At 42.7% G+C, this 24,765-nt stretch overlaps 1 long non-coding RNA gene across 1 annotated transcript; it reads right to left on the bottom strand.

Moving 5' to 3' along the window:
- Positions 1–1,553: 1,553 nt before the first annotated feature.
- LOC116880157 lies at positions 1,554–24,702 on the bottom strand. The gene is made up of 3 exons (XR_004385175.1): positions 24,589–24,702; positions 19,234–19,341; positions 1,554–1,733 (listed from the first exon to the last, which is right to left on the bottom strand). It is a non-coding gene; the product is annotated as an uncharacterized LOC116880157 (long non-coding RNA).
- Positions 24,703–24,765: the final 63 nt, after the last annotated feature.

Genomic DNA, 24,765 nt, shown 5'->3' with positions numbered 1-24,765 from the left:
ACATACATGCCCAGGTGGAGGATGTTGATAGTGGAGTATGCATGTGTGGGGGCAGAGGTCTTTGAGAATTCTCTGTACCTTCTGCTCTATTCTAATTTTGCTGTGAACTTAAAACTGCCTGAAAAATAAAGTCTATTAAGTTAAAAAAATAAACTAAAAATAAATTAAATAAAATGATAAATAAGTAAATAAAATATAAATTAAAAATGTAAATAAAATTTAAAAATAAATTAAATTTTTAAAAATTAAAAAAAAAACAACAACCTGGTTTTGTTACTTTGGTCCCCTACCCATTCAAGAGCATGAAAGGACTGCTGAAATTTCCCAAGATCAAAGAAAATGTTTGGAGAGCATTGATGAGCTATGAGTACACTTCCACCCATTTGTGGGAATGAGACAAGGAAGGCATTTCGGTCGGACATCCCAAAGAGCTTGATGTGTCTCCTGAAGCTCAGGTGACACGGTAGGTGGTGTCTGACTTGTGTTTAAGAAGTATATGAAAGGGACGGTGGCTGGCTAGCTCCTCTGATAGGGCAGAAGGAAGCAGAGGCACTGTTTCAGGGTGCTAGACAGTATCCTGAGGACCAGACTGGGCCGTGCTAGGCAGACACTAGTTTGGATCTGGTCTAAGAGGTTTTTCCCAAGGAGAGAGGTGATCACAGTCTAAAGAGGCTGCTTGTCTGATGGCTGAGGCCAGAATTAAAAGTGGTCATAAAATCAAGGGGTCTTCTGGTTGAACAAGGTCCCTCCCACAGAGCAGATCAGAGCTCAGGGATCATTCCTCCAGAGGAATGTTGTGGAAGAATCATACAAGTCAAAAGCACCCCGGAAGAGGAAGAGTCCACTGTGAACTCCTGCCAAGGTCAGAGAGTGCCATACTGCCTCTTCTCTCCTGTCTACACAAGGCCTTCCCATCCAGGAGGAACCAGAGACAGTCTCCTGGTAGAGAATGATGCTGGAAGGGCTTGTGGGAAAGTAAAGAAGCCCAACAGGCCTCCCTTTCTTAGGTGACCATTCTAAAACAAGTCTATGTGGTAGAGGGAGAGATTATTTTATTTTAAATAAATTTGGGAGTTTTGACTCTTATTAGAGTGAATCAGATAGAACTGCCAATATTCAACCTTTTTTGACTCACACAAATGGCAACTTCATATGGTTCAGCTTAATGCAGGAGAGTGGACTTTTGAATTACTGAACTGAGGTTGTTTGGAGGTTTTAAATGACCAAGAGAATTTTATTACCTGAGAGTGACTAAAAAAGCCATGAGACTTGCCCTAGACTTCACTCAAGGCTATAGGGGAAGAACAATTTGAATATGCAAAGAATAAACTTTGCATCCAAGATAAACTTTTCTTCCTAGACCCCAGAGTTCCCACCTGTTCAACAAATTGGCTACACTTAGTTTTCTGTGTATTTACCACCAACTTATCCAGAAAGTCTCTGAAAGAAACTGAAGTTTCCTCTCAAGAGATTTGAACACATCAGGTAACCTTTCAATTGATTTTCAATTTTCGTTTCTTGGAGACATTCCACGACCCCCCCCCCCACCCTTGCAGCTCTCTGTTCTCCTCCTCCGTTTGGGACTGATTCCTCTACAGGCCTGCTTGGGCAGCTGTGGCGGCAACACTTTCTCTTGCATCTTTCCTGGGCTGCGTATCCTGTTTCTTGGATTCCCTGAGGTCCTGGTTCATGGTTTTCTCCTTCATGCTCCACTCACTTCCTGAGAAAGTGGCCTAGAAATTTTCAAGATCTTGCCTATCTGAAATGGTCTTTATTCTGTCTTCATGCTTCATGGATAATTTGGCTGGGTATAGAATTCTAGGTTAGAAATCATTGTCTTTTAGAACACAGTTTTTCTTTCAGATACCAGGGGGAGAATCTGTTTCTTAATACTTTACGCTTAGATGGGAAACCAACTTTTCTATTACTCCCCCACTTCCTCTGTGTCTCCTCCTCCTTTTTAAAAAAAATTTATTGTTTATTTATGGTAATTATTGTAAATATTTATTTATTGTTTTCTTTTTTATCTAAGTAATCTCTACATGTAACGTGGGGTTTGAACTCATGACCCCAAGATCAAGAGTCAAATGCTCTTCCAACTGAGCCAGCCAGGTGCTCTACCATCTTCAATCTTCTCTCTCTCCACTTTCTCTTTCTCGGTTTTTTTTTTTTTTTTTAAGATTTTATTTATTTATTTGACAGACAGAAATCACAAGTAGGCAGAGAAGCAGGCAGAGAGAGAGGAGGAAGCAGGCTCCCCACTGAGCAGAGAGCCCGATGAGGGGCTCGATCCCAGGACCCTGAGATCATGACCTGAGCTGAAGGCAGAGGCTTTAACCCACTGAGCCACCCAGGTTCCCCTTCTCTTTCTTCTTGATGGTGGTTGAGAAAAACTCTTTATCATTGGGTTTTCAAACTCCACAACTGTCAAAAAGCACAAAACAGTTTTTCTAACACATGGATGTCTTTACATATAGCAGAAAAGAAATTTGGCACTTACACTTCATGCTGTGTTTGAATTACTATATATAGTGAGAACACACATAATCAATTAAAAATTTGTTGTATCTTGATAAATGAGTTTTCTATCATTCCTAATACTAAAACTTGGCCACATAATTTTTTCTTTTTATTAAAATTGAGACGAAATTCACATAAAATTAACCATTTAACACTGAACAATTCAGTGGCATTTAGTACTTTCACAGAGTTGAGCTATCACTACCTACCTCTATCTAGTTCCAAAACATTTTCATTATTCCCAAAGGAAACTTTGTATTCATTAAGCAGTTGCTCCCCACTCTCCCTTCTCTCCCAAAACTCTGGCAGCCATCAATCTGCTTTCTGTTTCTATGGATTTCACATATTGTATGGAATCATACAACATGGGACCTTTGACTTCATCCACTTAACGTAATTTTTTATGTTAAGGTTCACCCATATTTGGCATGTATTAGTACTTTATTCCTTTTTATAGCCAAATAATGTTCCATTGTATGGCTATATCATAATTTGTTTATCCACTTATCTGTTTATGGCTGTCTGGGTTGTTTTCACCTTTGGTTATTGCAAACAGTGCTGCTATGAACATTCATGTACGAGGATTTGTTTTTGGGGGCACCTGGGTGGCTTAGTCGGTTAAGCGTCTGCCTTTGGCTCAGGTCATGATCCCAGGGTCGTGGGATTGAGCCCCACATTGGGTTCTTTGCTCGGTGGGAAGCCTGCTTCTCCCTCTCCCACTCTGCAAGCTTGTGTTCCCTCTCTCGCTGTCTCTCTCTCTCTGTCAAATAAATAAAATCTTTGAAAAAAAAAAAAGAATTTGTTTTTAAATTCTCTCAAAAAACCTATTTTCAGTTCTTTTGGGTATATATTTAGGGGTTGAATTACTCAGTCACATGGTTACTCTATGTTTATCATTTTTAGGAACTGTCAAGCTATCTTCCACAGCTGAACCGTTTTACATTCCCACTGGTGATGTACAAGTGTTCTAATTTCTCTACATCTTTGCCAACATTGTTATTTTCCTTTTTTAAGATTACAGCTACCCTAGTGAGTGTAAAATGGTATCTCATGATTTTTATTTGCATTTCCCTAATAACTATTGGTGTGAAGTGTCTTTTCATACAATGACTTTTTGGTCATTTGTGTATCTTCTTTGGAGAAATGTCTATTCAAGTCCTTTCCTCACTTTAAAATTGGTTTTTTTGTCTTTTAGTTTTGAATTGTAGGAGTTTCTGGATACTCCCCTTATCTTTTGAGGCTATCTGAATTTTCACTTTTGTAAAAATCTGGTAATATGAGTGTTACACCATGTGGGAAAGACCATTTGTTGTCTCAAGATATCCACTTTCTGATTTTTTTATTGCAATAGAACCCCAAATTTATTTTTAGGCTAATTACGTGACCATAAAAATGACTATTCTAGTCCCTCTGTTTCTCGGTATGACCACATTGTTAAATTGAAGATGTCTGTTACACATCTAAGTGGGGAATATTAGTTAAACATCTGGAAAATCAAGAATAGAGCTCAGGAGAGAGGTCATTCAGTCATGACCCTATTGTTCCCTCCCCACTGCCTTTATCCACCACATTTGAGCACCTGGCTCACATATTCTCTTCCACTCATTATCCTGGTGACCTCAACATTCATACACACAGCCAATCCAAGATCCTGTTCATTCAGCTGTAGGACCTTCTCATTTCTAGCGATCTTCTCTTCTATCCTACTCCAGTCATGCCTCCTTATGACCATATACCAGGTCTCGACATCAAAAATAAATATATCCAAAATATAATTCTATATTCTGGTCACAACCCTTCCAACCTCCATATTTCATGACTCACTAAGACTATTCTTCTAGCTTATCAGGACTCCAGTCTATTTAGCCATCTAGTTTCTCCCCTTCCATCAGCTTTCTCCATCTTTCATGCCTTTCTATACTCAGCAAACATTATAGTCCATCATTTCAAGAACACTCTTTCCAATACCATAAACTCTGATGACCATTTGCATTTTGATTGTACTTATCGATCAAAATTCCAGCTATCAGGGGCACCTGGGTGGCTCAGTGGGTTGAGGCCTCTGCCTTCGGCTCAGGTCATGATCCCAGGATCCTGGGATCCAGCCCCGCATTGGGCTCTCTGCTCAGCAGGGAGCCTGCTTCCTTTTCTCTCTCTCTCCGACTGCCTCTCTGCCTACTTGTGATCTCTGTCAAGTGAATAAATAAAATCTTAAAAAAAAAAAATTCCAGCTATCTGCTTTGTCAGTGTCTATATTGAAAAACTCAGGCCATCTTCCCAAAACAGAAACAATAACCCACCTACATCTGAACCAATCTTCTTCCTGTTGCCATAGGAGTGGTTGGTGTCTCTCCTATTGAAACCAATCCTTATCTCCTCCTCTCCTTCATATAAACCTTATTCTACCAATGATTCATTTCTTCTTCTGGATATTTAGGTATTAGCTCTCGACTAGATGCCCCCAATCTTTATTTAAACATTCCTAAGTCAGGGTGCCTACGTGGATCAGTTGGTTAAAATGTCTGCCTTTGGCTTAGGTCATGATCCTACCATGCTGGGATCGAGTCCTACATCAGGCTCCCTGCCTTGGGCTCCCTGCTTGGCAGGAAGTCTGCTTCTCTCTCTGCCCTGCCACCCCCACCACTCATGCTCTCTTTCTCACAAAAATAAGTAAAAGCTTTTAAAATAAATAAAATAAATAAATAAAAATTAAATATTCGTAAGTTTTTCTTATCTTAATAAAACAAAACCAAAACAAACAAATCTCTTAGTCTCATTGTGTCTCCAGCTCCAGCACTGTATTTTCCTTCCCTTCTCATAGCCAAACTTATTGAAAGGTTTGCCAATACTTTATTAAAACATGTTGCTAAATCCAGTAAGCATGTTCAGATCTCTTGTTGCTGGATCTTTCACTAGCATTTGACATGGCCCATCACTTCCTTCTAGAAATATTCTCCTTCCTGGGCATCTGGACACTACTCTCTTCTAGTTTCCATCCTGTTTCTCTCATCACTCCTTTCCTTCGTAAGGTCTCAAAATGACATAGAAGGAAGTGTTGTACAAACCTGAGCCCTGTAATTAGTGTAGATCATTAATATTTTCTTGTTAATCTTACAAAGAGGAAGGTATATGGAACAAAATTAGAAGGCAGGCTTGAAAAGGAAAGTGATGGTTTAACTGAAATGGTATGATATACATGTTATATTTTGTTTTAAATTTTCGCCAGAGTCTAACAGGGTTCTGCATGATATGTTTTTATTTAGGTATAATTAACATGCATTAATAGTGTTTTACCAATAAATATAAATCAAGTGTATTTTTTATGAAAAACAATCAATTTATAATACTTGTTCCGAGACTGTAAGTGTTGGAGATAGTATGGTAAAGTTGGTGTACCCACAGGAAGAAATGAGGACGAGGCTCTTCTTCAAGGGACTTTATTGTACTCACAGGTCTTACAGGGGGGATAACCATGCAAAGCCATAGAGGAAGCACCAAGTATTGATGTCACCTGGTGGCAGAAGAGAGGAGAGGGGAATGCCCAGATTTAGAATAGCTAGTCTGAATAATGTCAATGGGCTTTGGGCTATAGGGGTGCTCTCTAGTCCCCTGGTGCCTGGCTCTGGGATGATTTTGGGCAGGGGAAGCACTGGCTTGGTGAATTCCAGTTAGAGGACTATTGGAACTATAAACTAGGAATTGGTTGGCTTGTATAAGAAAGATGTGCTCCCAGCTGAGCCCTCTGCTGTCTGTCTCTAAGAACAGAACATCCCTGGGAGGAGTAGGCTCTCCCCTGACAAGCTTTTTAAGATGTCAAAACATTATAAAACATAGAAAATTTTAAAAAATGATTAATGCAACACCTTTCAGGGAACTGCATTACTCTTTCAGATATGGACCTAATATTTTCATATCAAACACGAGAAGGAAGGGTAATGCTTAGAAACAAGGCAGACAGATTGCATGAGGCAAGCATGTCACCTCCCAGCTGCAGCTGCTGCATGCCTAGATCAAAGACCATGGACACTATTACTTAGATTAAATGTCCTCTATACTTAAAGGAACAGCATTCCGCAAAGCAAACAAAGTCTACCAGTGAGGCAAAAGCTTTTGCAGGGTGTGAGCCGAAATTGCTTCTCAGAGGGACCAGCCGGCTTGACAAGTTTTTGTTTATAAACCCCAGGAGGATGCAACAGGAAGTAATTGCTAGTGGGATGGGAGAAGGAACATCCCTTGGGTTTCACCAGCATTTAGGAGAAAAGGGGGAGACTCGCGCTGAGTTAACACTGTGAAAAAGGGTTGTCATGGCAGGAGCTCAGGTTTTGGTTTCAAACGGACTTGGATTCAAATCCTGCACTGGCCACTCATTGGTTTCTTTGGACAAGTAAGTTAATGATAATAAATAACGTTTGCGAAGCACTTACGATGTGTCGGGCACTGTTGCAAGTGTTTTATATGTTTTAATTAATTTAATCCCCACAACAATTTTATGCAGTAGGTACTATAATTTCCTCCATTTTATGGATGCATAAACTGAGGCACAGAGTGGTTGAGCCAGTTGCACAAGATGAACACACATTTATTAAGTGAAGGAGCTGTTTCTAATAGAACAAGCCACATATCTCATGTCCTTCTAGTTAATACTTTTTCCTGCTTGCGTTAAGCAGTACTGGTTTCTGAGCTCTAAGTCATACAAACCATGACAAGGTTTTTTATGCATGTTGTCACATGTGCATAAAGGATTTTTTGTGTCAAATAAGTGGTATATACCATTCATATTAAATAAATGTAAGGGAGATTGTGAGGTGAAGAAAGGATGGCTAATTAAGAAAGTATGAAACCTCACTGGAAATTGGTATATGAATTTTAAGATTTTATTTTTAAGGGGCACCTGGGTGGCCCAGTCTTTGAGTGTTTGCCTTCAGCTCAGGTCATAATCCTGGGGTCCTGGGATTGAGCCCTACATCGGGCTCCCTGCTTGGCAGGAGGCCTGCTTCTCCCTCTCCCACCACCCCCACTCGCGTTCCCTCTTTCACTGTGTCTCTCTCTGTTAAATAAATAAAATCTTTAAAAAAGGGCACCAGGTCGCTCAGTTGGTTAAGCAACTGCTTTCGGCTCAGATCATGATCCCAGAGTCCCAGGATTGAGTCCCACATCGGGCTCCCAACTCCACGGGGAGTCTGCTTCTCCCTCTGACTTCCCCTCTCATGCTCTCTCACTCTTGTCTCTCTCAAATAAATAACATCTTTTAGAAAAATATAATAAAATCTTTAAAAAAAAAGATTTTATTTTTAAGTAATTTCTATATCCATCGTGGGGCTTGAACTCAAAATTCTGAGATCAAGAGTCACACACTCTACTGACTGAGCTGGGCACCCCTGGAATATGAATTTTTTTTAAGAAGATTTTATTTATTTATTTGACAGAAAGACAGTGAGAGGGAACACAAGCAGGGGGAGTGGGAGAGGGAGAGGGAGAAGGAGGCTCCCTGCTGAGCAGGGAGCTTGATACGGAATTTGATCCCAGGACCCTGAGATCATGACCTGAGCTGAAGGCAGATGCTTAACGACTGAGCCAGCGAGGCGCCCTGGAATATGAATTTTTTAAAACAATCTCAGACTTACATGGTTTGGATAGATTATTATTATTTTTTTTTATCCTGAACCATTTGAGAATAAGTGCTAACTTGTTACTTCATCACCTTCAAATACTTCAGTACGTATTTCCTAGAGTAAGGCATTTCTTCATAATACAACCATCCAAATAAGAATATTAAAGTGAGGGGCGCCTGGGTGGCTCAGTGGGTTAAAGCCTCTGCCTTCGGCTCAGGTCAAGATCCCAGGATCCTGGGATCGAGCCTCACATAGGGCTCTGCTCAGCGGGGAGCCTGCTTCCTCCTTTCTCTCTCTGCCTGCCTCTCTGATGACTTGTAATCTCTGTCAAATAAATAAATAAAATCTTAAAAAAATAATATTAATATGATAGAATGCTATCCTCAGACAACATGTCAAGTTTCGCCAACTTGTCCAATAACGTCCTCTGCGGTGAAAGGATCTTTGCATGTAGGGGCGCCTGACTGGCTCAGTCAGGGGAGCGTGTGACTCTTGATCTCAGGGTCGTGAGTTTGAGCCCCACGTGGAGCCTACTTGGGAAAAAAAAAAGATCTTTGCATTTAGATCACTCTGTCTCTTTAGTCTCTCTCACGCTGGAACAATTCCTCAGTCTTGCCTCAACTTTCTTGTCCTTGACGCTTTTTTGAAGGTTGCGGGCCAATTATTTTGTGACATGTGCTTCCTTCCATCTAGGTTTAACCAAAGTTTCCTCACGATTTCTTCAGGTTATGCGTGTGTTCTTCCATCCAATCAGGTGGCACATGACTGCGATGTGTCCCATTCCTAACGGTGTTCACTGGGGTCATCTGATTGAGGTAGCATCTGCCAGTCTCCCCATCTGCATACTCTTTTTTCCTTTTACTTATTAGGTATTTTGTAAAAAGGTACTTTGAAACTAGGTAAATATCCAATTCCCCATCAGATTTTCAGTTTCTAATATATATATATATAGAGAGAGAGAGAGAGAGAGATATCTCTATCTCACATTTTGTTTATTCATTTACCAGGTGATAAACATTTGGGTTGTTTCTATTTTGGGCTGTCATGAATGAGGGAGCTATGAACATTCATGTGTAAGTTTTTGTGTCAATATGTTTTTAATTCTCTTGGGCATACACCTAGAAGTGGAATTGTTGGGTCATCTGATAACAATGTTTTTCTTAAAAAAAAAGATTTTATTTACTTATTTGAGAGAGACAGAGTGAGAGAGAATGAGCAAGCATGAGCAGGGTGGTGGGGGACGGGATGGGTGGGGCTGAGGGAGAGGGATAAGCAGACTCCCCACTGAGCAGGGAGCCCGATGAGGGTCTTGATTCTGGGCTGGATCCCAGGACCCTGGGATCATGATCTGAGCCGAAGACAGACACTTAACAATCTGAGACAACCAGGTGCCCCTGATAATTCTACGTTTTTAACTTTCCTGAGGAACTGCCAAACTGTTTCCAAAGTGGTTGTGCCATTTTACATTCCCACCAACAGCATATGAAGGTTTCAATTTCTCCACACTCTTGCCAAAAGTTGTTATTGTCTGTATCCTTCTTTTTTTTTTTTTTCATTAGAGTTGACCCTTGAACGACTGAAGAGTTAGAGGCACTGACACCCTATGCAGCTGAAAATCTGCATCTAGTTCCGGATTCCCCCAGAACTTAACTACTTAAAGCCTACTATTGACTGGAAGCCTGACCGATAACATAGTCAATTAACACATATTCTGTAGGTTTTATGTATTATATACAGCATTCTCATAATACAGTAAGCTAGAGAAAATGTTATTAAGAAAATCATAAGAGGGGCGCCTGGGTGGCTCAGTGGGTTAAAGCCTCTGCCTTCGGCTCAGGTCATGATCCCAGGGTCCTGGGATTGAGCCCCACATTGGGCTCTCTGCTCAGCAGGGAGCCTGCTTCCCCTCCTCTCTCTCTCTCTCTGCCTGCCTCTCTGCCTACTTGTGATCTCTGTCTGTCAGATAAATAAATAAAATCTTAAAAAAAAAAAGAAAGAAAGAAAATCATAAGAAAGAGAAAATAGGGGTGCCTGGCTGGCTCAGTCAGTAAAGTATGTGACTCTTGATAGCAGGGTCATGAATTCAACCGCTATGTTGGGAAATGAGCTAAGGAAGGTAGGAAGGGAGCGAGGGAGGGAGGAAAAGAAAGAAAGAAAGAGAAAAAGAAAAGGAAAGAAAAGAAAGAGGGAGGAAGGAAGGGTGGGAGGGAAGGAGGGAGAAAGAAAGAAAGAAGATGAAGGAAGGAAGAAAGAGAGAGAAAATACATTTATGGCACTCTCTCTACTGTATTTGTGGGAAAAAAATCCATATGGGACACCTGGGTGGCTCAGTTGGCTAAGTGTCTGCCTTCGGCTCAGGTCATGAACCCAGATTCCTGGGATCAAGTTCCTCCTCTGGCTCTCTGCTCAGCGGGGAGTCTGCTTCTCCCTGTCCCTCTAACTCCCGCTCATGCTCTTTCTCTCTCCTCTCTCTCTACTTCAAATAGATAATCTTGGGGCGCCTGGGTGGCTCAGTGGGTTAAAGCCTCTGCCTTCGGCTCAGGTCATGATCCCGGGGTCCTGGGATCGAGCCCCACATCGGGCTCTCTGCTCTGCAGGGAGCCTGCTTCCTCCTCTCTCTCTCTCTGCCTGCCTCTCTGCCTACTTGTGATCTCTGTCTGTCAAATAAATAAATAAAATCTTAAAAAAAAATAGATAATCTTTAAAATTAAAAAAAAAAAAAGAAGAAGAAGAAGAAGAAACCCACTGTCAGTGGACTCATTCAGTTCAAACCTGTGTTATTCAAGGGGCGACCACAGAGTCATCTTGGTGGGTGTGAAGTGATAGTTCCTCCTGGTTTTATTTACATTTCCTTAATGATTAGTGATGTTGAGTGTCCTCCTTCCCTCAACATCATCTCAAACAGACTTTTTCTGATCTCCCAAGTCTCAGAGTAAACATCATCCCCTCACAGGGGCTTTTCTACCCAACATTCTCTGCACCGGCTATTAGCACCTTTCTGTAAAAGCTTCTAGTTCTTTCCCCTTTCTGCATGTTAGGTAAGACTGTGCTTTCCTGCCCCCTTGACACTGGGTGTGGCTGTCTGACTTAACTTGACCAATAAAAGATGAGCAGAAGTGACATAGTGACATGTGTCATTTCTGGGCAAAGGATCTGAGAAGCTATTCCCTGTTGCCGTATCCTTTTCTCACTGCTACAGAGAGTAATTACAATAAGCCGACTTCCCAGTCTGATGATTCTAACGTTGTTTTGATGAGTTGGGCAGTTCCTCAAAAATATAAACATACAGTTAACATATGACCTAACAGTTCCACTCATAGTACCCAAGAAAATTGAAATATGTCCACCTGAAAATTTATTCATGTATGTTTATAGCAACATTATTCTTAACAGCCAAAAAAAAAAAAAGAAAGAAAGAAAAAAAAGAAACAATCCAAATGCCCATCAGCTGATGAATGAACAAATGGGGCAAATCCGTACAATGGAATATTACTTAACCATATATAAAAGAATGGAGAACCTCATGTTATAACATGCTACGAGAAAGTAACTAGTCACATATTGTAAAATTCCATTTATGTGAATTGTCCAGAGTAAGCAAATCCAGAGACAAATAGTAGATTAGTGGTTGCCTAGGGCTGGAGTGTGTGTGTGAATATTGGGGATGACAGCTAAAGAGTATGGCGTTTCTCTTGGGATTCCATTTGATGAAAATGTTCTAAAATTGATCTTGGTGATACTGTTTTATATGGGTGAAAAACGTGGTATGTGAATTATACATGAATAAAGTGGTTTAAAAAATTGGGGTATTGGGGCACCTGGGTGGCTCAATGGGTTAAAGGCTCTGCCTTCGGCTCAGGTCAGGATCCCAGGGTCCTGGGATCGAGCCCCGCATTGGGCTCTCTGCTCAGCGGGGAGCCTGCTTCCCCTTCTCTCTCTCTGCCTACTTGTGATCTCACTCTTTCTCTGTCAAATGAACAAATAAAATCTAAAAAAAAAAAAAAGAAGAAGGATTTTATGCAAGTGCAGCAAATCTCCAAAGCTCTCGACATCTCTGAGACATCTTTGATCGCCAAGGATCTCACAGAACTTGCTCATTCTTAGGCAAGTTTTTCAGGGCTTCTGTATCTACTCCAATCTTATCAACTGCAAATCGTTAGGGGAATTGAGATGTGAAGACAGCCTGGATTTGACACCATCTGATGAATATTTGACGGAGCTGCAGCCCGTGCGGCAGCATTCACGGCGCACGGAGATGGCGGCACCCCTGGAATGTAGTCAGGTGATACCAGGACTGAGGCAAGGCTGTGTAAGTCAATGCCAAACACGCCTTGCATCCTGACAAGTCCAAACAGATCCCTGTGGCATTCTGGAGAGGACAAGCTCTTATCTGTAGGTGGAGAGATCCGCGATTGGGTTGCTAAAAGGAGCTGCATTTCCAGGGAAGTTTTATTTCTCTGGGAAATGTTGCCTAAGCCCTCCTGAGAGCAGAGGTATTTCTTTAAAAATTGCCTTACCCCTGAGGGCGCCTGGGTGGCTCAGTGGTTAAAGCCCCTGCCTTCGGCTCAGGTCATGATTTCAGGGTCCTGGGATCAAGTCCCGCATCAGGCTCTCTGCTCAGCAGGGAGCCTGCCTCCTCCTCCTGTCCCTCTCTGCCTAGTTGTGATCTGTCTGTCAAAAAAAAAAAAAAAAAATTGCCTTAGCTCTGGTACATCATTTTACCATTTATTTTATCTCATACTGTGTTTTCCCCTTCAGATTGAGAAGAATGGCAATGCTTATTTTCCCTCTGATTATAAATGTATGGTTAGTTTATTTTTTTAAATCAAGTATTAGGGAAAACTATAAAGAAGTAGCTGAAAATCATCTGTATTTTCCCCTTCCAGATGTAACTGTGGCTAGCATTTTTGTGTATGCACCTCTTGACTGCGACAGAAATTTCCTTTGCCCTCAGAAGCCATCATCCACTTTTTACTTAGCAGTAAAACGCAACATTTTTAGTTGGGCATACGGCTGTTCTGAATAAAATCTACATTTGGCAGCCTCTCTGCAGGTAGGAGTACCCGCAGACCAAGTGCCGGCCAATGAGAGGGAAGCAAAATTATCTATACGACCTCCTGGAGTGGGATTAAGGGGGGAATAGGAGTTCTTCATGCTTGCTGGAACTAGGCCTGATGGCTAGAGCTTCAGCAGCCATTCTGACCACTGTAGTAGAAGCAAGGAATGGTGATGCCTGGAACCAAAGGATGAAAGGAAATCTGGTCCCTCTATCTGCCCTTTTATCAAACGCGAAATGAACTTTGAATTCCTTTGATGCAGTCTACATTCACCAAGTTTGGCAGTAAATCTAACGTCAACTTTTTTGGGGGGTGCTCTTTCCCATCTCTTGGAATCATGCAAACAAAACAAAATAATAACAACAACCCAGCTTCCCATGATACAAGAAAATTGGGAAAGGGCCTTTAGCTTCTACTCAGTGATTACTGCTGATCTGTCAGAGACCGAGTACAAGACCATGTCCCCTCTGAGTTAGATGGTTCTTCTCTTAGCAACCACTTCCTTTGCTCCAAGACTGTCCATGCACTGACCCTATCAAGAGACCTGCTGCTCTTGATGTGACAGAAGTCAAAGAGGTCCTGGCACGAACTCTGCGTTGGGCTCCCTGCTCAGTGGGGAGTCTCCTTCTCTCTCTCTCTCCCTTCCCCTGCTCATGATGGCACATGCGCTCTCTCTCCCTGAAATATATAAATAAAATCTTAAAAAAATAAATTATAATCTCTCATTTTTTAAAGATTTTATTTATTTATTTGAGAGAGAGAGAGTAAGAGAGCATGAGCTGGGGGAGGGGAAGGGGCAGAGGAGAGGGAGTAGCAGACTCCCTACTGAGCAGGGAGCCCAGTGTGGCCTTTGATCCCAGGATGCTGGGATAATGACCTGAGCCAAAGGCAGACGCTTAAACCCACTGAGCACCCAGATGTCTCATCTTTCTCTCTCTTTTTTTAAATTTTTTTAAAAGATTTTATTTATTTGACAGAGAGAGATCACAAATAGGCAGAGAGGTGGGCAGAGAGAGAGGAAGGGAAGCAGGCTCCCCGCTAAGCAGACAGCCCCGATGTGGGGCTTGATCCCAGAATCCTGGGATCATGACCTGAGCCGAAGGCAGAGGCTTTAACCCACTGAGCTACCCAAGTGCCCCTCTCTCTTTTTAAAGATTTTATTTTTAGTAATCTCTGCACCCAATGTGGGGCTTGAACTCACAACCCCAAGATCAAGCGTCACACACTGCACTAGCTGAGCCAGCCACGTGCTCCTGAACGTTAATCAGAGCCAAAAACCCCCTCAGAGAAACACCCAAGATAATGTTTGACCAAATATCTGGGCATCTTGTGGCCCAGTCACACCCACAAAAAATTCACCATCACACTGACCAACAAAGAACTCTGGGATTGAGTCAGTTGTCCATCTTCAACTTACATGGCCTCCATCCTCTTCCCCCGTTAGAGAATCTACATCCCCACAGAGACATCAGGCTACATTTTTCTCATAAACTTGATGACATAAACCTCGATTGCTTCTGCCTCTGAGTCTCTTCAGGTTCATCCTCCTTGATGGGCCTGAAGTTTAGTTTCCGCCTCTTTTAGTTGGCGAGTCCACAGGAGCAAAAAGCATAAATCTGATTATTTTCTTAATAACTCACCTGTAAGATTCCCTCTTACCATATATGCTTTATAACCTTCTTTCTTTTCTTTCCTCTTTTCTCCTCTCCTTTTCCTTCCTTTGTTCCTTCTTTCCTTCCTTCTCTTTTTCTTTCTTTCTCTTTTTAAGTAGGGGCTTGAACTCATGACCCCAGACTAAGACCTGAGCTGAAATTGAGTCAGATGCTTAACTGATTGAGCCATCCAGGTGCCCCACTGTGCATCGTTTTAACAGCAAATTTAATGTAAAGAATTATTAGAGGAGCGCCTGGGTGGCTCAGTGGGTTAAGCCTCTGCCTTTGGCTCGGGTCATGATCCCAGGGTCCTGGGATAGAGCCCCACGTCAGGCTCTCTGCTCAGCAGGGAGCCTGCTTCCCTCTCTCTCTCTCTCGCTGCCTGCCTCTCTGCCTACTTGTGATCTCTGTCAAATTAATAAATTAAAAAAAAATCTTAAAAAAAAAAAGAATTATTAGAGACACCAAATAGCCAGAGTATTTCTTGAGAAAGAACAAAGCTGGAAGCATCATACATCCTGATTTTAAACTATCTTACAAAGTATGGTGTCACATAAAAACAGACACCTAGGGGTGCCTGGGTGGCTCAGTGGGTTAACCCTTGCCTTCGGCTCAGGTCATGATCCCAGGGTCCTGGGATCGAGCCCTGCATCGGGCTCTCTGCTCAGCAGGGAGCCTGCTTCCCCTCTCTCTCTCTCTGTCTGGCTCTCTGCCTATTTGTGATCTCTGTCTGTCAAATAAATAAATAAAATCTTAAAAAAAAAAACCACACACACAGACACCAAGACCAATGGAACAGAATAGAGAGCCTAGGAAGAAAGAAATGCATATATGACCAATTAATATATGACATAGGAGCGAAGGCTATGCAATAGGGAATTAACAGCCTCTTCAATAAACAATGTTGGAACAACCACATGGAAAAGAATGAAACCAGACCACTATCTCATGCCATACACAAAAGTTAACTCATAATGAATTAAAGACTTGAATGTTTAAGATCTGAAACCATAAAACTCCTCAAAGGAAACCCAGGCAGTAAGCTCCTTGACACTGGTCTTGGGATGATTTTTTGGATCTGACACTAAAAGCAAAGGCAAAAAGGTAAAGATAAGCAGGGGGACCACAGTGATTTCAAAAGTTTCTGCCCGGCAAGGGAAAAATGAAGAAGCAAGCTACTGAATGGGAAAATATATTTGCAAATTATATGTCCGATAAGCGGTTAATATCCACAATACATAAAGGATTTATACAACTCAATAGTAAAAAACCCCACACACAATCTGATTTAAAAATGGGCAGAGGATCGGAAGAGACATTTTTCCAAAGAAGACATACAGATGGCCAACAGGTGCGTGAAAAGGTGGTCCACATCATTAATCATCAGGGAAATGCAAATAAAAACCACAATGAGGCATCACCTCACACCTGCTGGAATGGCTTTGATCAAAAAGAAAAGAACGAGGGCTGGGGAGGATATGGAGAAAAGGGAACCCTGTGCACTGTTGGTGGGAATGTAAATTGGTACAACCACTATGGAAAACAGTATGGATGTTTCTCAAAGAATTAAAAGTAGAACTACCGTGTATAATCCAGCAAACCTACTTCTGGGTATTTATCCAAAGGAAGCAAAAATACTAACTTGAAGAGATATCTGTTTATATTCATAGCAGCATTGTTTTTATTTATTTTTTTATTTTTTCAATTTTTTTCAGGTTTTATTTATTTATTTGACAGAGAGACAGAAAGAGATTTCAGGTAGGCAGAGAAGCAGGCAGAGAGAGAGAGAGAGAGAAGCAGGCTCCCCGCTGAGCAGACAGCTCAATGGAGGGCTCCATTCCAGGACCCTGAGATCATGACCTGAGCCAAAGCCAGAGGCTTTAACCTACTGATCATAGCAGCATTGTTAACAACAGCCAAGACCTGGAAGCAACCTAAGCGTCCACTGGTGTATAAATGGATAAAAAAAATGTTGTGTGTATATATAGACAGTGGAATATTATTCAGCCATAAAAAAGGAAATCTCACCCTTTGCAACAATGTGGATGGACCTTGGGGGTATTATGCTAAGTGAAATGTCAGAGAAAGAAATACTGTATGATCCCACTTCTTTGTGAAATCTGGGAAAAAAAAACAAAACCCAGGGTGCCTGGGTGGCTTAGTCATTAAGCGTCTGCCTTCAGCTCAGGTAGTGATCCCAGGGTTCTGGGATCAAGCCCCGCATCCAGCTCCCTGCTTACGGGGAGTCTGCTTCTTCCTCTCCCACTCCATCTGCTCCTGTTTCCCCTCTCGCTGTCTCTATCAAATAAATAAATAAAATCTTTAAAAAACAACAACAAAAAAACCCCAGAAACAAAAACAAAACAAAACTGAACCAAACCCTCCCCTCCAAAAAATCAAACTCATAGATACAGCGAACGAATGGGTGGTTGCTAGAGGTAGGGGTGGGGAGGGGAGGGAAGAAATGGGTCAAGTTATAAAATAACTAAATCATGGAGATGTAATGTACAGCATGGTTATTAGAGTAAATAATATTATATTTGTATATTTGAAAGCTCCTAGGAAAATAAACTTTAAAGGTTCTCACAACAAAAACAATTTTATAACTATGTGTAGTGATGGATGTTAACTAGACTTTGGGTGGTGATCATTTCACAATGTATACAAATATAAAATCATTACGTTGTACATGAAACTAATATAATGTCGTATGTCAATTATAGCTCAAATAAAAAAAAAAGAATTGTAAACCAGGTGAATTAGCTACTTATTTCTAAGTAACAAATAACCCCCCAAAACTCTGTGCCTCAAAACTAAGCATCTAGAACCTTGCAGTTTGGAGGGGCGAGGATTTCAGAAGTGGTGTACCTACCGGGTTGTGGTTCAGGGTCTCCCATGAAGTTGCGGTCACAAGGTCAGCAGAGTTTACAATCATCTGAATGCCTAATTGGGGCTGAATGATCTACTTTCAAGGTATTTTCCTCAGGGTGCCTGGGTGGCTCAGTCGGTTAAGTGTCTGCCTCCAGCTCAGGTCATGATCCCAGGGTCCTTGCATCAGGCTCCCTGGTTAGCAGGGAGCCTGCTTCTCCCTCTCCCTCTGCCTGCCACTCTGCCTGCTTGTGCGCTCTTGCTCTCTGTCAAATAAATAAATAAATAGTCTTAAAAAAAAAAAAGGTATCTTCCTCACATGACAGGGGTCTCGGTTTCTTACTGGCTGTTGCCAGGAGGCCTCCTTCCTCATTACCTGGGCCTTTGCACAGGCTGCTAGAGCGTCCTCAACACACAGCAGCTAACTTCTCCCAGAGCATGTGATTCAAGAAAGCACTAAGTATAGCCACTAAGTTTTTTACAAACTCCAACATTGTTCCCACATTCTGTTGTTTAGAAGCAAGTCACTAAGTACAGTCAACACTCAAGCAGGGCATTCAGCTCTACCTCTTGAAGGGAAGAAATCAGAGATTTTGTGAACCTACATAAAAAGTAAACATACCAGATGTTACCAACATAAAAGGCAAGAAGGGACGCTGAGCAGTAATTTCAGGGAGCAGCCGTGAGTTGGGGGGACACCTGGAAGAGGCTGGAAACACCAAAACTAAGGAGTTTAGAGAAGGGAGCTAAGGCAGCAAAGAGGCACTAACCCGCCGGTGTCTCTAAACCCAGAGGAAGTTCTCATGGGGCTGGGATTCCAACTGTGGTGGAGGGGGCAGCACCACTCAGCTGTCGCTTGTGTTCTGTTTTTTTTTGTTTTTTTTTTTTTTAAGATTTTATATATTTATTTGACAGAGAGAGAGATCACAAGTAGGCAGAGAGGCAAGCAGAGAGAGAGGGGAAAGCAGGCTCCCTGCTGAGCAGAAATCCCAATGCAGGGCTCGATCCCAGGACCCTGGGATCATGACCGAAGGCAGAGGCTTAATCCACTGAGCCATCCACGTGCCCCCTCGCTTGAGTTCTGAGCAGGCACAGGGAAGCTGGTCTGTGAGTGTTAAAAAAGAACAATCAAAACCTGCAAACCAGAACCAGGTAGAAAGTGGAGTGAATGGTCATTTCCAGAAAGAATTGCTGTTGGAGTGACACCCGCAGCACTGTTCAGCAAGCAAGGAGCAGCCCCTTCTACCTCCTCCAGCCCTCCAGTCTCACCCACGCGCCCCGGACTGGTGGATCCTCGTAGGGAGGCAGAGTCCACATACAGGTTCCCCAGTCTTCCAAAGTAGAGCATTCCCACTGTAAGCAGAAAAGTCTTCATATGAAGGAGCGATTACTGTTCATGTATATGGAAACATTTCTGAGTGTTCCAGACCCTCCAGAAACAACCTTTTAGGTTCTTATGATATCTTACCACACACCGTGGCAACGGATTCACGAAATAAATTGAGATAAAGTCCGGATACTCACAGGCACAATTCAAAGCTCAGGTGGTTTGAGGCTGAAATGCTGAGTGTAGTTCTCAGGAAAGGCGCTTGAGGGCGCCACTCTCTCCAGTGAAGCCTCTGTAACCACGCTCTGCAAAACAGACATTGAGAGCTATTTTTGGTTTTTGCCGTTTTTTGTTTTTTTTCCCCAAAGCAAACATCCTCTTCTGATTTCCTGCCGTTAGCACAAACAGGTAGCTAATGCAGGTCTTTCATAAAAGCGAAGTGGTGTAACGTAAACTTTCAAAAAGTGTGGGATACCTGTACTCATTTATGTAATAAAGATAGGTACTCATTTAATAATAACTGACATTATCCAGCGCTTCCTGTATGCCAAGAGGTTTTAAATCACATAATCTAAAACTCTAAGAGGTAGGTGTTATTCTATTGCCATTTTACATGTGAGAAAACAGATGCACAGGGAGGGTAATTTGCCAAAGTCACACTTCGTAGTAGGAGTGGAGCCAGGATTTGAACCTAGAGAGCTAGTTCCACAAGCTGTGAGCTCAACCACTCTTGCTAACCTGCCCTGATACCAAACATCATCCCGCCAGGCGGTAGAATAAAATGTTGAGCAACAACAGACCCAGTTTGGTCCCCATGTTGCTGGTGGTGATCTAGTGGCAAAGACCACTTTATCCACTCACTACAAATGAAAATGAAGTTGAAACCGTGTCTGGTGCTCCAAGGAATTGCACTGATCATGATAGACTTCTACTGAAAAAAAAAAAAAAAAGAAAGAAAGAAAAGAAAAAAAGAGGGAATTTGACGTACATAGAGGTTAGGAGTGGGAATGGGGCCAGACCGAGGAGGGGCTTATAGCCCAGGAGGAGGAGGTTTGTCTTTATCCTAAAAAATAATGATAGTAAAAAAAAAAAATAATAATAATAATAAACAAAAAACAATGGAAGTCACTCAAGGACTTTCACCGGGGCCGTGGGGATGGGAAATGGTATACCAGACTGGACCCAAGGAAGCTGGTTATGAAGCTGCTTTCCTGGTGAGATATGGTGATGGCAGAGATGGGGAGCATTAGAGGGAGCTGTAAGATGGAGGGAATACTGAGAGGATATGAAGAATGGGAGGTTGGAGAGGAGGTATTAAAGGAGAAGGAGAAATCAAGCACGCATGGTCCCTTGAACGGCGTTGTCATCACTGAACTGGGGAATGGGGGAAGGTCTGTCCGGACCAACATTTAGGCAGGAGAAAAAGATAGATCTTGGACTCTGATAGGCAGGTTCTAAAGGAGATGGAGGACTAAGTTTTTAAAATATAACTTGATATAGCTGTACTATTGAAAGTATTTGCGACTAGCCACAAGTGGCTATTTAACCTAATTAAAATTAAAATGGAGAATTCAGGGGCGCCTGGGTGGCTCAGTGGGTTAAAGCCTCTGCCTTCGGCTCAGGTCATGATCTCAGGGTCCTGGAATTGAGCCCCACATCGGGCTTTCTGCTCAATGGGCAGCCTGCTTCCTCCTCTCTGCCTGCTTCTCTCTGCCTACTTGTGATCTCTGTCTGTGAAATAAATTCTATTAAAAAAATTAAAATTTAAATTTAAAAAATGGAAAATTCAATCCACACGTGGCTAGTGGTTACCTATCGGACAGGACAGATACAAGACGTTTTAATTGCTGCAGGAAGTTCCAATGGACAGCACTGCTCTAACAATTGGCGTTATTTGATGTTTTGTAGTAAACAAAGTCTGTTCATGTCCATCTTTGCCTTTAATCCAGTGTGTTGTTGTCTTGGTTTTCTAAGAGTTCGAGGCAATGCTCTAAACATGGACATCTACCATATGTTGTGCTGAGCTCCAAGACAGTTTGACTCAAAATATGGACTGTACCAGGTGCCCGTTTGTAAACTTTTTATGACCTGCTCAGGATAATAAAGTACAGAAATTGAGAATAAGATCTGAGAAAGTTTCCCAGCAAACTGGCATTGCTACAGTATTTCACTGTACTTCACATAAAGTACCAGTCTGCAGTGGATTGTTTATTTATTTATAATTTATTTTAATTTACTTTTTAAAGATTTTTAAGTACTCTCTACAACCAAGGTGGGGCTCGAACTCACAACCCCCTAGATTGAGACTCGCATGCTCTACCAACTGAGCCAGTCCGGTGCCCCTGGATTGGAAATTTAAAATGTTGGTCCTTCATTACAGGTAATGAAATGGCAGCACAGCTCGACGGCACGCTTTGGACATGCTTCCTGCCCTTCAGGGCTCAGGTAATGATGGGAAGGAGCCAGAGCTGACATCAGGTCTACTTGAGTTGTGCAAACATGGGCATATAGACCTGATAAACATCTGATAACAATTCAAAAACATGTAGAGGGGCACCTGGGTGGCTCAGTTGGTTAAGCATCTGCCTTTGGCTCAGGCTGGGATTAAGTCACTTACTGGGCTCCCTGCTCAGCCAGGAGCCTGCTTCTCCCTCTCCCTCTGCCTGCTGCTCCTCCTGCTTGTGCACACTCTCTCTGTCCAATAAATAAATAAAATCTTTTTTAAAAAAAGATTTTATTTATTTGACAGAGAGAGATCACAAGTAGGCAGAGAGGCAGGCAGAGAGAGAGAGGGAGAAGCAGGCTCCCCGCTGAGCAGACAGCCCGATGCGGGGCTCAATCCCAGGACCCTGCGATCATGACCTGAGCTGAAGGCAGAGGCTTTAACCCACTGAGCCACTCAGGCGCCCCTAAATAAATAAAATCTTAAAACACACACACACACACACACACACACACACACACACACGGGGCACCTGGGTGGCTCAGTGGGTTAAAGCCTCTGCCTTCGGCTCAGGTCATGATCCCAGGGTCCTGGGATTGAGCCCCGCATCGGGCTCACTGGTCAGCGGGGAGCCTGCTTCTCCCTGTCTCTCTCTGCCTACTTGTGATCTCTGCCTGTGAAAGAAACAAATAAAACCTTAAAAAACAAACAAACAAACAAACACATAAAGACACTCATTCACTTGTTTATTCACCTGGAACTTACTGAGTGCCTGCTATGTGCCAAGCACTATACTAACTAAGCACTTGGGATACAGCGGTGAACAAGATAGACAAAACCTTCACCCTTCTGGAGCTCATATCTAGTAAGAGACTATACACGAGTTCACTAAATTAATAAAACGATCTCAAGGAGTGCTCAATGCTGAGGGAAATAAGAGGGATGGAATATGGAGTGACTGCAAGATGAGTGCTGCTGGTTTATAGGGTGGTCAGGACTCTTTATCTGAGCTGAAATTTGAAGACGGGCATGAGCCAGTAGCACAATGATGGAAGGGAACAGCATTCTGGGTAGTGGGAACAGTCAGCACAAAGGTCCCTAGGTGGGAAGGGGTTGGCTTGTGTAATAGAAAGGCCAGTGCAGCTGCAGTAAAGGAAACAAGGCCAGAGTATGAGAAGCTGATGGGGTAGCCAAGAGCTAGATCACGTTGCTCGGAAGGAGTCGGGATTTTATTCCAAGCGTACTGTAGTGTCCAAGCAGGGGAGTGAGGCTATAGCATCTGAGTTTGTGAAAGATCGCTCAGTTGTGTGGAGAATGGACTGAAGAGAGACAAGAGGAGAATCTGGGGGACCCACGTGCTGCTGCAGATATCCCGTTGAGAGAAGATGGTGACTTCAACGAGGTGGTGGGAGCAGAAGTGAGGTGGACAGAAGATGAAGCAGACCAAGTCTCTGGCGTCCATTGCCTGGAGCAAGAAATTTCACTCGGGATGATTGGATGAACTTCAGGGGGCCAACGAGGCCCCTGTAACTGTATAAAAAAACTTTGTGTCTACGTGCTTGAAAAAGGTAGACCTTCCATTAGGATTCATAGGTAAAGAAATAACACTCAAAGTGATAGATATTCTTCATTCACAAGACTCAGTGCCTGAGGCCTGGGTATGAAACCATCAGAACCACCATTAAAAGACACCTAAAGCTACAATAAAAAAATAAATTAAAAAAAAAAAAAGGAGGAAAACGGCAAGTGTTGGCAAGTATGTGGAGAAACTGGAAGATTTATACATTACCGGTGGGAATGTAAAATGGGGTAGCCGCTGTGGAAAATAGTTGGGTGGTTCCCCAAAAGTTAAACATTAGAATTATCATTTTACCACAATTTCACTCTTAGGTATATACCGCAAAGAACTGAAAACAGAGACTCAAATATATCCCTGTAGGTTACTGTTCATTGCGGCAGTATTCACAATAGCCAAAACGCAGGAGCAACCCAAGTGCCCCTCAGGTGAGGAATGGATACACCAAATGTATGTATGTTCAACCAGCACATCCTTCAGCCTCGGCGGAGTTCTGACACAGGATATGGCATGCGTGCACCTTGAAAATACTGCTAAGGGAAATAAGCCAGACAGGAAAGGATAAGTACCGTAAAGCTCAACGTGCATGAAATACCTAGGGTAGGCAAATTCATAGAGACAGGAAGTAGATGAGAGGTTACCAGGCCCACCCAGAGGTTGGGGACCTATTGCTTAATGGTTATAGAGTTCCCTTGTGCTCATGGAAAAAATTCTGGAAACATACTGCAGTGACGGTTGCACAACACTGTCAGGGTAATCAATGCCACTGAACCGTAAACCTGAAAATGGTAAAAATCACACGCATCACAGGAGCAAACAGCTGCAAGCACGGGTAGTCTGGGCAAATGACATGTTTGAGGTGATGTTTAGGGAAAGCTACCCACAGATGATCATGAGCTTGCAGTTACGAGCAAGATTCCCACACTCAGGAAGGAGAGGAAAAGCTTCTGGAAAGCTCTGGGACCCACTTCCCAGACTCTGGAGCCAATGCCTGGGTTGGACTCTTGGCTTGGTGGCCTTGGGGACCTTTCTGTGTCTCAGTCTCCCTGGATGTAAAATGTCCTTACTACTGGTACCTTCTGCTAGGGTTGCTTTGAGGATTAAGTAAGTTAATCAGCAAGATGGGATTGGGAGGGAGACAAACCGTAAGTGAGTCTTAATCTCACAAAACAAACTGAGGGCTTCTGCGGGGAGGGGAGTTGGGAGAAGGGGGTGGGGGTTATGGACATTGGGGAGGGTATGTGCTATGGTGAGTGCTGTGAAGTGTGTAAACCTGGCAATTCACAGACCTGTACCCCTGGGGATAAAAATATATGTTTATAAGAAATAAAAATAAATAAATAAGTAAGTAAGTTAATCAGGTAAAAGTCATCAGTTCTCGGGACCCAGCAACTGCTCTGTGTTAGCTACTCTTATTTTTGTTTAACTTTTTTTTTTTTAATGGAAATAAATGTGGATTGTGGGGGTAAAAAAAAATCTAAGAAAAAAATAAAAATCCCCTAATTCTACTACCCAGTAGTAATCCCTGCTAACCGTTTATTGCCATTTCTTCCACAAGTCTCCGTCCGCAAACGCACAGGCTCAGAGCGCCGCCAGCACACCTCCTCGGCAGGGTGCACGCCGCAGCCTGCGCACCAAGACAAAGAAATTCACCGAAGCCCAGCAGGCCACGGACTCCGGCACCCAAAACCACTTCCCCGACTGCCGCGT

The sequence above is a fragment of the Lontra canadensis genome, unplaced genomic scaffold, assembly GCF_010015895.1.
Source record: "Lontra canadensis isolate GAN:19392208 unplaced genomic scaffold, GSC_riverotter_1.0 scaffold65, whole genome shotgun sequence".
In the NCBI taxonomy this organism is placed as follows: Eukaryota; Metazoa; Chordata; class Mammalia; order Carnivora; family Mustelidae; genus Lontra; species Lontra canadensis.
Note: the sequence above shows the minus strand (reverse complement) of the source record. Positions and strands in the feature narration are given on the sequence as shown.